The following is a 12,057-nucleotide window of genomic DNA, read 5'->3' as shown; positions in this document are numbered from 1 at the left end:
GTATTGATCTTATGATACCGAGAACTGAAATGGGTGAGAGTATATAAGTCCAGTTTGATGAAACTTGTGAACTTGTGTATATATTGGGGTTGGCATTTGGTTTGACCCTGGTTGTAATGCAAAGGACTTTTTGATGTAAGGTAGGTGATCAATCTGATGAAAATTTTTCTCAACGTGTGTTACGAACTTTTTGGCCTTTGCTTTGTGTATACGTAAGGGTGGAACCGAGTGGCCATTAGTTATATTATATGGTCAAATATGCGGTTTAGGTTTAAAGCTTTGTTTGGATTTGTGGGCTGAATTAACAATGTTTTGGTGATTGTTTGGTAAATTGTTCAGAAATGGGAAATAAATCCATAGTTTGGAGCCATATTTTAAGTTGATTTTGAAGACCCAAAAGGCCAATTTGGACTAAATCCATATGGAGATTCGAAGGGTATGCTTTCGGCTAAGTTTTCAGTGTTTGTTGTATAATACAGGCGAATCTAACGTAGGGATGTACAAAAAGATCTGATCCGATCGATCTAATCTGTTGATCCGATTCAATTTCCAAAGTGTTATTTGAGAAGCCAAGGGATTATTAAGTGTTTACATGTTAAATTGAAATTAGTAACAATTGTGTGTTACTCAACTTAGTAAAACTTAACGCTTTCCATACATAGTTTTACATCAATTTTTTTCCGATTCCTGACTTATGCACACTAACATTTACATAAGAAAGGGCTTATTGTAAATTAGAACGAGTAAATTAGATAAAAATTATTGTTTACAAACCTATTTAATATTTTTACAGTAATTTAGGAATAAAATTAAATATTAATTCTGTTTCTAACGTTATCACGTCATCAATTTAATGGGAATAACGGTAGAGTGATCAATTTGTTACAAATCGATAACATTAGTGACCAATATATTACGTTTCGAATTTAAGTAGGCAAAACAAAAACATACTCAAACAGTAATGATTGTTTTATAATTTACCTTATAAAAATGGATTTAATACGCTGTCGTTTCGGGTTAAGTGTTTGTTCTGGACTATGAGATTGACCGATTTAACAGAATTTTCTTCCCTCTAGTCTCTTTCGTCTACCTTTCTTCCTTTAATTCTTGATAATTTGAAATTCAGCCTTCATTAGAATTGGCTTTTGAATCATTTTTGGCTGAATTTAGGGCTATCTTTGATCTGAGTGCAACCCCTTTTTGCTTTGAAGCCTAAAGTTGGAAGATTGAACCCATTTAGTTGTAATAAAGGATTTGGGTTTGAGTTGGGGGGGGGGGGAACCCTTTTTGTGGTGAATCTTGAGCTTGTTTTCTTTCTGGGTTTTATCTCAACTTTCTCGGTTTTGATGGGTCTGAATATAGCTTCTGAAACCAAGCAGAACCCTTCAATTATCCGGAAACTCCATGAAAGCAAGCTAAGGAAAGCTCTCGAAGAGGCGTCTGAAGAAGGGTCTTTGTTCAAGTACCAGAACATTGAACCCGATTCCCTATCCAATCAAGATGAGAGCTTGGGACGATCAAGATCCCTTGCAAGGCTCAATGCTCAGCGCGAATTCTTGCGAGCCACCGCTCTCGCTGCCGAGCGCACATTCGAGAGTGAAGATTTCATCCCTGATGTGCACGAGGCATTCGATAAGTTCCCCACAATGTACCCAAAGTACCATTCATCAGAGCAAATTGATCAATTGAGGTCGGACGAGTATTCACATTTGTCACCCACGGTATGCCTTGCTTATTGTGGATTCGGGCTTTTCTCTTATGTTCAAACTTTGCATTACTGGGAATCCTCTACTTTTAGCTTGTCTGAGATTACTGCAAATTTGAGTAATCATGCACTTTATGGTGGTGCTGAGAAAGGAACTGTGGAGTACGATATAAAGAGTAGGATAATGGATTATTTGAATATTCCTGAGCATGAATATAGTCTTCTGTTTACTGTAAGTAGAGGGTCCGCGTTTAAGTTGCTGGCTGATTCTTATCCATTTCAAACGAATAAGAAATTGTTGACGATGTTTGATTACGAGAGTCAGTCGGTGAATTGGATGGCTCAGAGTGCTAGGGAAAAAGGTGCAAAAGTATAAAGTTATCAGTTTAAATGGCCAGCTATTAAACTTTGTTCTGCTGATTTGAGAAAGCAGATTGCGAATAAAAAGAGGAGGAAGAAGGATTGTGCTACTGGTCTTTTCGTTTTTCCTGTGCAGTCTAGAGTTACGGGGGCTAAATATTCGTACCAGTGGATGGCATTGGCTCAGCAGAACAATTGGCATGTCTTGCTTGATGCTGGTTCATTGGGTCCAAAAGACATGAATTCACTTGGTCTGTCATTGTTTCGTCCGGATCTCATTATCACATCATTCTATAGAGTGTTTGGACATGATCCAACTGGCTTTGGATGCCTTCTTATAAAGAAATCAGTCATGGGAAGCCTCCAGAACTGGTCGGGATCGACTGGTTCTGGAATGGTGAAAATTACCCTGGAGTATCCTCTCTATCTGAGTGGTCCTGTAGATGATCTTGACGTATTGGGTGAGATCGAGGACAATGAAGTTGGTCCGAATGGTGATAAGCCCTCAGAAAACCGTCCAGAAACACATCTGCCTGCCTTTTCTGGTGCCTACACACCTGCTCAAGTACAGGACATATATGAGACGGAAATGGATCTAGACAGTAGTACTGACAGAGATGGTGCGAGCACCATATTTGAAGAAACGCAGAGTATTTCTTTCGGAGAAATGATGAAAAGCCCCATCTTCAGTGAAGACGAGTCTTTGGACAACTCATTCTGGATTGATTTGGGTCAGAGTCCGTTAGGGTCTGATAATGCAGGTCAGTTGAATAACAGAAAATATCCTCGCCTTTGCCACCATTTTGTTTTAGTGGCAGGGAGAGCCACAAGCTGTTCTCTTCGAAGCCAACATCAACCATATATAGCAGCCCGATATATGATGATAAAGATCTTTCTCTCGGGCATGGCGATCATCATGTGTTATCATTTGATGATGCTATTCAATCAGTTTCAGGAACTGGACCTCGGGAAGGATAACCCCAGTGAAGCACAATTTGCAAGAACTAGCATCACCCCACGAAATCATAAGAAGGCTTCGGACCGCACGCATCTTCTGGAAATCCAGGAAGAACAGGGTACTAGCAAATCACTGTCTGTAGAGTCTGTATCTAATTCTTCTGTCTTTCGGAATAATGGCTTAACATCGGAAAATTCTTCAGAGATTAAAGACAATGTCATAAGAAGGGAAACAGAAGGTAGATTTCCGTTATTGGGGAGGAGGGAAGGAAATAAGTATAATGGTTGTAGATTTTTAGGGTTAGAAGATGAAGATCCTAATAGAGGAAGAAGGGTCTCCTTTAGCATAGAGGATAGTCATAAAGAACACATGAGTCGTTCTTTGGAGGCAGGAGAAGCATCTGGGACCAGCCTTGATAATGAAGACATCAGCAGTGATGGAGAACACGGTGATGGGCAAGATTGGGAAAAGGGGGAGCCTGAGATAACTTGTCGGAATCTTGATCACTTTAATATGTTAGGGCTCAATAAAACCACTCTTAGATTACGTTTTTTTGATTAATTGGCTTGTAACCTCGTTACTGCAGCTCGAGTTATCTAATTCAGATGGAGATGGCAGAGTGAATCTTGTTCACATTTATGGCCCAAAAATAAAGTATGAAAGGGGAGCAGCAGTGGCTTTCAATGTGAGGGATCGAAACCGGGGACTCATTAATCCAGAGGTTGTACTGAAGTTGCCTGAAAGGGAAGGCATCTCTCTTTGTATTGGTTTCCTCAATCACATACGAATACTAGATAGCCCACGACAACTATGAACGACTTCAAACCTTGAGGATACAACACTCTGCAGACCGGTGAAAAATGGTCAAGTGGGTTCATTAGAGTTGAAGTCTTTACAGCTTCACTTGGCTTTCTTACTAATTTTGAGGATGTCTACAAGTTTTGGACCTTTGTGACAAAGTTCCTTAATCCAGTTTCCATCAGAGAGGATACACTCCCAACTGTCACAGAAGAATCCGAGACATAACTTCCAAAATTTAGCAATTCAAACTCATTTGCTAAATAATCCGGGAGTCTGACCAGAAGATTAGGAAGTCCCTGGAGAGAATTTGAAGGTACTAGTATATGCAATTCTTGCTCTTCCGCAAGACTCTCGGATCCAAGCAAGTGAATATTTCAACTCATTTTTATTGTTGCTTGAATTTTTCTCTTTTGGGGATTGCTCTCATACAGTTAGTTTCAGAAATTTGTACCATTTTGGATGTAACACTGACCTCAAAGCAGTGTACATGGACAGAACTATTAGCACTTAGAACCAATGTTCAATTTTTTCCTACAATTCTCTATATAGTTGGAAGGTCTTTTCACATTTGTAAGTCATATTCACATACCTATGTACATATGTGTCGGACCTTAGTATTTCAAGAAAAATGAAGATCCGGTAAATCATCGCTTAGAATTCTGCTTTTGCTTACACTTGCATTTCATTTGCCCTCTCCGTAGAAGTAGCTAAGTTTACCATCTGCGGTTCTACAGATTTGTGAATTTGTTCGACATCGAACCATTTCAGTTTCGATTTTAGACTTTGGTTATGTTTTGGCGTGAAATTACAAAGCATGAAATTGTTGGGAAATCTCCAGGGCAGATTCTGGTGAGTAAAACATATTTTGTTTCGTGCTGCTAATTGCATGTAAATGATTGCAGATGTCTGAATCCGAATCTTAGACCCTTTTACAGATGGTTGTATGATGCAAAAGCCCCACCATGAACTTTGATAAAGTAAAGATGTATGCTTTAGTGGGGGTATTTTTTAAAATAAAGTTAGTAGGTATATACATGCACATCAAACAGCTTTTCATAATTCAAATTTGGTGTTACGAGTAAGTAAATATTTACAGTGGAGAAGGGAAAAAGATTACATGAGATAGTTTTTAATTTAAATTGATTGATGCACATAACTTTCTAAAGGCGACGTTGACACGTTTGAGTTCAAGGTTCAATATTTGTTTACAGTGATTTTCTTCAACAATGGCTTCTCATCGTGTCGACACCATCAGTCACACTATTTTTTTCAAGTCAGTTCTTGAAAATACTACTTGTACTGATAAACTTTAACTGCGTGTTTTTCTCATTGGAAGATGAGTTTTTTTCCCTGAGAATAAGACCCCTTAATTTTAGAATATTATCATTTAAAGAAGTATGAGATGCAAAATGAGACCTTTGGGGTCATAATTTAGCAAACTAAACTATAATAATGGACTCATCATCTTGAAAAATATAAAGTCAACGATCAATGTCAATTGTTAGGATCAACAGTTAAACCAATTCAAATCAATAAGGAAATGAGTAGTTCACACCAGATCAGGTCAACAAGTAAATGGGTCAGTCAAACTAGGTCAGATCAACGGATAAACAAGTTAAATATATTAACGAGTCAGACTAATGGGTCGGGTTTTGAGTCAGACTCAAATGAACTTGGTTTAAACTCGGGCAAGGGTTGAGTGCATATTGGGATTAGTTTAGCTTTGGATCATGACTAGGTTTAGGCTGATTGAGGTGATTAACAAACACAATTGGGTCATAATCTCCTGACATGCTCTCAGTTGAACGATTTCATGCTAGTAATGGACTTGGGCTTTCAGTTTGATAGATAAGAACAAAGTCAGAATTCAAATTCAGGGAAACAAAATATAATTAATTATAGAAAATGAGAGATAAAATATAATTAATTATAAAAAATAAAGGACAAAATCAAAAGAAATTAAAATTACTAAATCTAATATAATATTTACCCATGTAAAATTTTAATAAAAAACGGGGGGGGGGGGAGGTGCAGTAGCCCCTGGGGACCAAAAGTAGCTCTGGACTATCGATGGGTCAAAGCTATTAGGATTTCTTCATTTCCCATTCAAGGCTAGAGTAGATAGAGGAAGGTCACCGACGACTACTTTCGATGATAGTGTTAGAATTTTAAAGTCACACGTGAAACACACGAAAGATAATTAACGACTGAAAAACACAAGAAAAATTATGGGTGGAGAAGACGATAAAACGAGCTATGGATCTCAGTTTTTCGGCAAAATCGAATACAACAACCTCAAATCCCAAATCTAAGATTTTAGAAAGAAAATTATGATGAAAGACTTTTGATACTGAAAACATAACAATCGAAGATAGAATAAAGATCATAGTACTAAATTGCTAGTGCAGTTACGACATTGCAGTTGCGGGTATTACGGACGTTACGGCGTGATTTTTCCCCTAAAATATAACTACTTCATTACCCAATCAGCGTATATATTCAATGTGTGCTTCCTAATCAATATGCAATAGAGCACGAACTGGATTTACCACTATAGTCCCCTTTGATATTCTTGAGTTTGATAGGACAAGTTGAACTACTTTCAAATAATCTGACCTCTTCTAAACTTTTGCCAATTTTACATGTGAAATATTTTTCACGAAAGGAGCCCCACGTCAACTAACATATTTAATAAGGGTTCCATAATTGCATAAACTCATTAAATGCTATATGCATGAACTTCATTAATCTTGATAAAATTGTAGTGCTTTTTATTTTTTTATAAATTTGTTAAGAGGATCACTTCTTTTACTTGTTTAGTCAAAGATGGAGCTTTGGCCCAAAAAATGTTAAATTTATATTTTAGTCCTTTAAATTTAAAAATTTTAAATTTAAACCATTAATATAATTATAAAACAGTTTTTACAAACCACCTGATTGTTTGACTTTTAGTATAGACATTAGGCAACGTGAGGAGGCGAAACATCCTCTCATTATAAGAAGAAAACATTACATACGGAGACATTTTTATTTATTTAATTTATTAAATCAATCTTCGTTCGAGATCCTTTGTTTTATCAAATTCTTTAGTCTTCTTTTACGTCGTTTACTTTTGCTTTGTAAGAGTTATCTCTCTTAGTAAATACAGCTGGCGTTCACTTCCAAAAAAAAAAAATCAATCTCCGTTCTTACTGTTTGTTTGGAGGGCCCATTTGGAAAGTCGACTAAAGAGAGAGATATTGTTAAATAAGCATTTGATGGAAAGGTGTTATCTTTCTTTTGGTTTATATTGCAGTTAAGAGAGAGAAACAGGGGGGTGAAAAACTTTTTTTTAACTGGTTATGGCGTTGAATAAGGGATTTCTATTTGCCATGTTTTGTAGTTGTTAAACCCAAGTGGTTATTGTTTCTCCCAAGTGTCTAGCCTGTCTTTCTTGTAATTTTCTTTTAAAAAATTGGCTTTTGACCTCCAAATATGGCTTCTGAAATGATTCTCAGATTGGGTTGTTTCTCTCTCGATTGAATCCTTTCTGGCTGAATGCAACTCTCTTTGGTTCGAGGCTTAAAGTTCGAAAATTGAACAAACTTAGTTGAGAAAAGATTTGGGTTTTTGTCAGATGTGTTGAAAAAAAACCTTTATTTTTTGTAGTTGTTTTCTTCCTGGTTTTTGTCTCAACTCTTGCGGCTTTGATGCATCTTTCACTGTGGAAACCCATAGCTCACTGTGCTTCTCTGATCTTAGATAAGAAGAGCAAGAGAAGGGATGGGTCTGAATCTGCTGCTGAAGCTAAGCAGAACCCTTCAACTCTCCGGAAACTCCATGAAAACAAGCTCAGAGAAGCTCTCGAAGAGGCGTCTGAAGAAGGGTCTTTGTTCAAGTCCCAGAACATTGAGCCCGGTTCCGTAGCCAGTCAAGATGAGAGCTTGGGACGATCAAGATCTCTTGCAAGGCTCAATGTTCAGTGCGAATTCTTGAGAGCCACCGCTCTCGCTGCTGAGCTAACATTCGAGAGTGAAGATTCCATCCCCGATGTTCACGAGGCATTCAATAAGTTCCTCACAATGTACCCAAAGTACCAGTCATCAGAGAAAGTTGATGAATTGAGATCGAATGAGTATTCACATTTGTCACCCAAGGTATGCCTTGATTACTGTGGATTCGGGCTTTTTTCTTATGTTCAAACTTTGCATTACTGGGAATCCTCTACGTTTAGCTTGTCTAATATTACTGCAAATTTGAGTAATCATGCACTTTATGGTGGTGCTGAGAAAGGAACTGTGGAGTATGATATAAAGAGCAGGATAATGGATTATTTGAACATTCCTGAGCATGAATATGGTCTTGTGTTTACTGTAAGTAGAGGGTCTGCGTTTAAGTTGCTGGCTGATTCTTATCATTTCAAACGAATAAGAAACTGTTGACGATGTTTGATTACGAGAGTCAGTCGGTGAATTGGATGGCTCAGAGTGCTCGGGAAAAGGGTGCAAAAGTATACAGTTCTTGGTTTAAATGGCCAACTCTTAAACTTTGTTCTGCTGATTTGAGAAATCGGATTTCGAATAAAAAGAGGAGGAAGGATGGCGCTACTGGTCTTTTCGTTTTTCCGGTGCAGTCTAGAGTAACGGGGGCTAAATATTCGTACCAGTGGATGGCATTGGCTCAGCAGAACAATTGGCATGTCTTGCTTGATGCTGGTTCATTGGGTCCCAAAGACATGGATTCACTTGGCTTGTCATTGTTTCGTCCGGATTTCATCATCACATCATTCTACAGAGTGTTTGGATATGATCCAACTGGCTTTGGATGCCTTCTTATAAAGAAATCAGTCCTGGGAAGCCTTCAGAACCAGTCTGGATCGACTGGTTCTGGAATGGTGAAGATTACCCTGGAATATCCTCTCTATCATAGTGATTCTGTGGATGATCTTGATGGGTTGGGTGGGATCGAGGACAATGAAGTTGCTGCGAATGGTGATAAGCCCTCAGAAAACCGTCCAGGAATGCAGCTGCCTGCCTTTTCTGGTGCCTACACGCCTGCTCAAGTACAGGATGTATTTGAGACGGAAATGGATCAAGATAATAGTACTGACAGAGATGGTGCAAGCACCATATTTGAAGAAACCGAGAGTGTTTCTGTCGGAGAAGTGATGAAAAGCCCCATCTTCAGTGAAGATGATTCATTGGACAATACATTCTGGATCGATTTGGGTCAGAGTCCTTTGGGGTCTGATAGTGCAGGCCAGTTGAATAAGCATAAAATATCCTCCCCTTTGCCACCATTTTGGTTTAGTGGAAGAAATAACCACAAGCAGCTCTCTCTGAAGCCAACATCAATGATATATAGCAGCCCGATATATGATAAAGATCTTAACCTGGGGCGTGATGATCATCATGTGTTATCATTTGATGCTGCTGTTCAATCAGTTTCACATGAACCGGACCACGTGAAGGAGATCCCTGGTAAAGCACAATTTGCAGGAATTCATAAGAATGCTTCGAACCGATCACATCTTCTGGAAATCCAGGAAGAACAGGATACCAGTAAATCGCTGGCTGTGGAGTCTGTATCTAATTATTCTGCCTTTCGGAATAATGACCTATCAAATGGCTTAAAATCAGAAATTTCCTCAGCGATTAAAGACAGTGCCATAAGAAGAGAAACTGAAGGTGAATTTAGGTTGCTGGGGAAGAGGGAAGGAAATAAGTACAATGGTGGTAGATTTTTTGGGTTAGAAGATGAACATCCTAGTAGGGGAAGAAGGGTCTCCTTTAGCATAGAGGATAGTCGTAAAGAGCACACGAGTCGTACTTTGGAGCCAGGTGAAGCATCTGGGAACAACCTTGATAATGAAGACTTCACCAGTGATGGAGAATATGGTGATGTGCAAGATTGGGACAGGAGGGAACCTGAGATAACTTGTCGGCATCTTGATCACATTAATATGTTAGGGCTCAATAAAACCACTCTTAGATTACGTTTTTTGATTAATTGGCTTGTAACCTCGTTACTGCAGCTTAAGTTACCTGATTCAGATGGAGATGGAAGGGTGAATCTTGTTCAGATTTATGGCCCAAAAATAAAGTATGAAAGGGGTGCAGCAGTGGCTTTCAATGTGAGGGATCGAAACCAGGGACTCAATAATCCAGAGGTCGTACTGAAGTTGGCTGAAAGGGAAGGCATCTCTCTTGGTATTGGTTTCCTCAATCACATACGAATACTAGATAACCCACGACAACAACGAACAACTGCAAACTTTGAGGATACAACGCTGTGCAGACCGATGAAAAATGGTCAACATAATGGGAAGAGTGGGTTCATTAGAGTTGAAGTCGTTACAGCTTCACTTGGCTTCCTTACTAATTTTGAGGATGTCTATAAGTTGTGGGCCTTTGTAGCAAAGTTCCTTAACCCGGATTTCATCAGAGAGGGTACGCTCCCAACGGTCACAGAAGAATCCGAGACAACTTATGAAATTTAGCAATTCAAAATCATTTGCTACATAATCTCGGACCCAAGCAGGTGAATATTTCAACTTATTTTTCTTGCTGCCTGAATTTTTCTCCTTTTGGGTTTGCTTACGGTTAGTTTCAGAAATATGTACACTTTTCGATGTTACACTGACCTCGAAGCAGTGCACAGGGACATAACTACAACAATTTAGAATCTAGTTGGGAGGTCTTTGGTGAGTCATATTGACATGCATATGCCCATATTTGTGAATTTGTTGTTGTCGAACCATTTTGCTTTCGATTTTAGTCTTGAAAGAACTCGAAAGTGCTTTTCCTGCTAGACCCCGGTTATGTTTTGGTGTGAACTACAATGCATGAAAGTGTTGGGAAATCTCCAGGGCAGTTTCTGGTGATTGAAACATATTCCGTTCAGCGCTGCTAATTACAGGGAAGGGGTTGCTGATATCGGAATCCGAATGTCGCACTCGTTCGATTCAATGGCATCCTTAACAGATGGTTGTATGATGCTAAAGCCCCACCATGAACATGGTTTAAGTAATCAGACCAATCCAGGAGCCTGATAGATTTCCTTTTCTAACAAGTAATTATCAAGGGTTGGGCCATATCCTTCTCCGATGCCTTGGTCTTTCTGGTTTAGTGGCTTTTTTAAAAATAAAGTTAGTAGGTATATACACTGCACATCGAACATCTTTTCATTATTCAAATTTGGTGCTACGAATATGCAAATATTTATAGTGGATAATACCTATTTAAATATTCTTAATCATTTTACAATAAACAACATTTGTTTAAATACAATATAATATTTATATTGAATATACAATATTTTTAAGTTTTTAAAACATATAGGGTCAAGGGCCCAAATAATGAGTTGACTGTTTCTCTGTTCAATTTTCAACCTAAAGGGTAAATTACACATTTAATACTTAAACTATTCGTTTTAGTACCTATACTTTTAATTATTTTAAAATCATAACTAACGTTTAGTTTTTTTTTATTTTAGTACACCGTCGTTAAAAACTTAAAGCGTTTAGTACTTAAATTATCAGTGTTGGTTCTTTTTAGTATCTAAATTTTTAAATTTTTCTGAAAGATAATGTTAAATTTTGAACACGGGTATTAAAATAAAAAAACCCAAATTTTAAGTATAGTTTTAAAAATATTGAAAGTTTAAGTATTAAAATGGATCAAAATTGACAGATTAAATACTAAAGTGTAATTTACCCTTTTCTAAAATTAAAATTAGTTGAGGTAAATTGTTGGTTTTAGTGAATCAAAAGTGGAATAGGTATGGTAATAGATTGGAGCTGGATCGGATTTTATAAAATTTAAATGTGATTTAATTAACAATAAAAAATCCAGATGAATCTAAGTCTAAATCCAAATCAAAATACATAAATTTAAGTTCAATCTAAATAAAATATCCAAATTCAAATTTAAATTCGAAAGTTGAATATCCGATTAAATTTCACAATAAAAAGTCAATATAACCCAATAATAAACTAATTTCACAATACTTGCTAAATTTCGTAACATTTGGTCTCTATTATTTATATATTCTCTCTCAATTTAGTCATACTTTTAATAAATCAAAATAAATTTAATCATCCGATCGAATGATATCACGTGTCATTAGTACTACGTGTTCTGCCATGTGTAATCATTCCATTGGAGGACTAACTTTATTTTAATTTAATATATTTATTTTTTACCAATCAGAGGGTGCCACTTGTCACCCTCTAATTGAAAGAAAGCAAAGAAAA

At 37.4% G+C, this 12,057-nt stretch overlaps 2 pseudogenes; both read left to right on the top strand.

The window, feature by feature from the left end:
* The first annotated feature begins 1,271 nt into the window (after nucleotides 1–1,271).
* Nucleotides 1,272–10,937, top strand: LOC120137864 (annotated as a pseudogene).
* On the top strand, nucleotides 1,320–4,354 carry LOC120137863 (annotated as a pseudogene).
* Nucleotides 10,938–12,057: the final 1,120 nt, after the last annotated feature.

Source organism: Hibiscus syriacus, unplaced genomic scaffold (assembly GCF_006381635.1).
Source record: "Hibiscus syriacus cultivar Baekdansim isolate YM2019G1 unplaced genomic scaffold, ASM638163v2 tig00110676_pilon, whole genome shotgun sequence".
Classification (NCBI taxonomy): domain Eukaryota; kingdom Viridiplantae; phylum Streptophyta; class Magnoliopsida; order Malvales; family Malvaceae; genus Hibiscus; species Hibiscus syriacus.
This window is presented reverse-complemented; position numbering and strand designations above follow the sequence as displayed.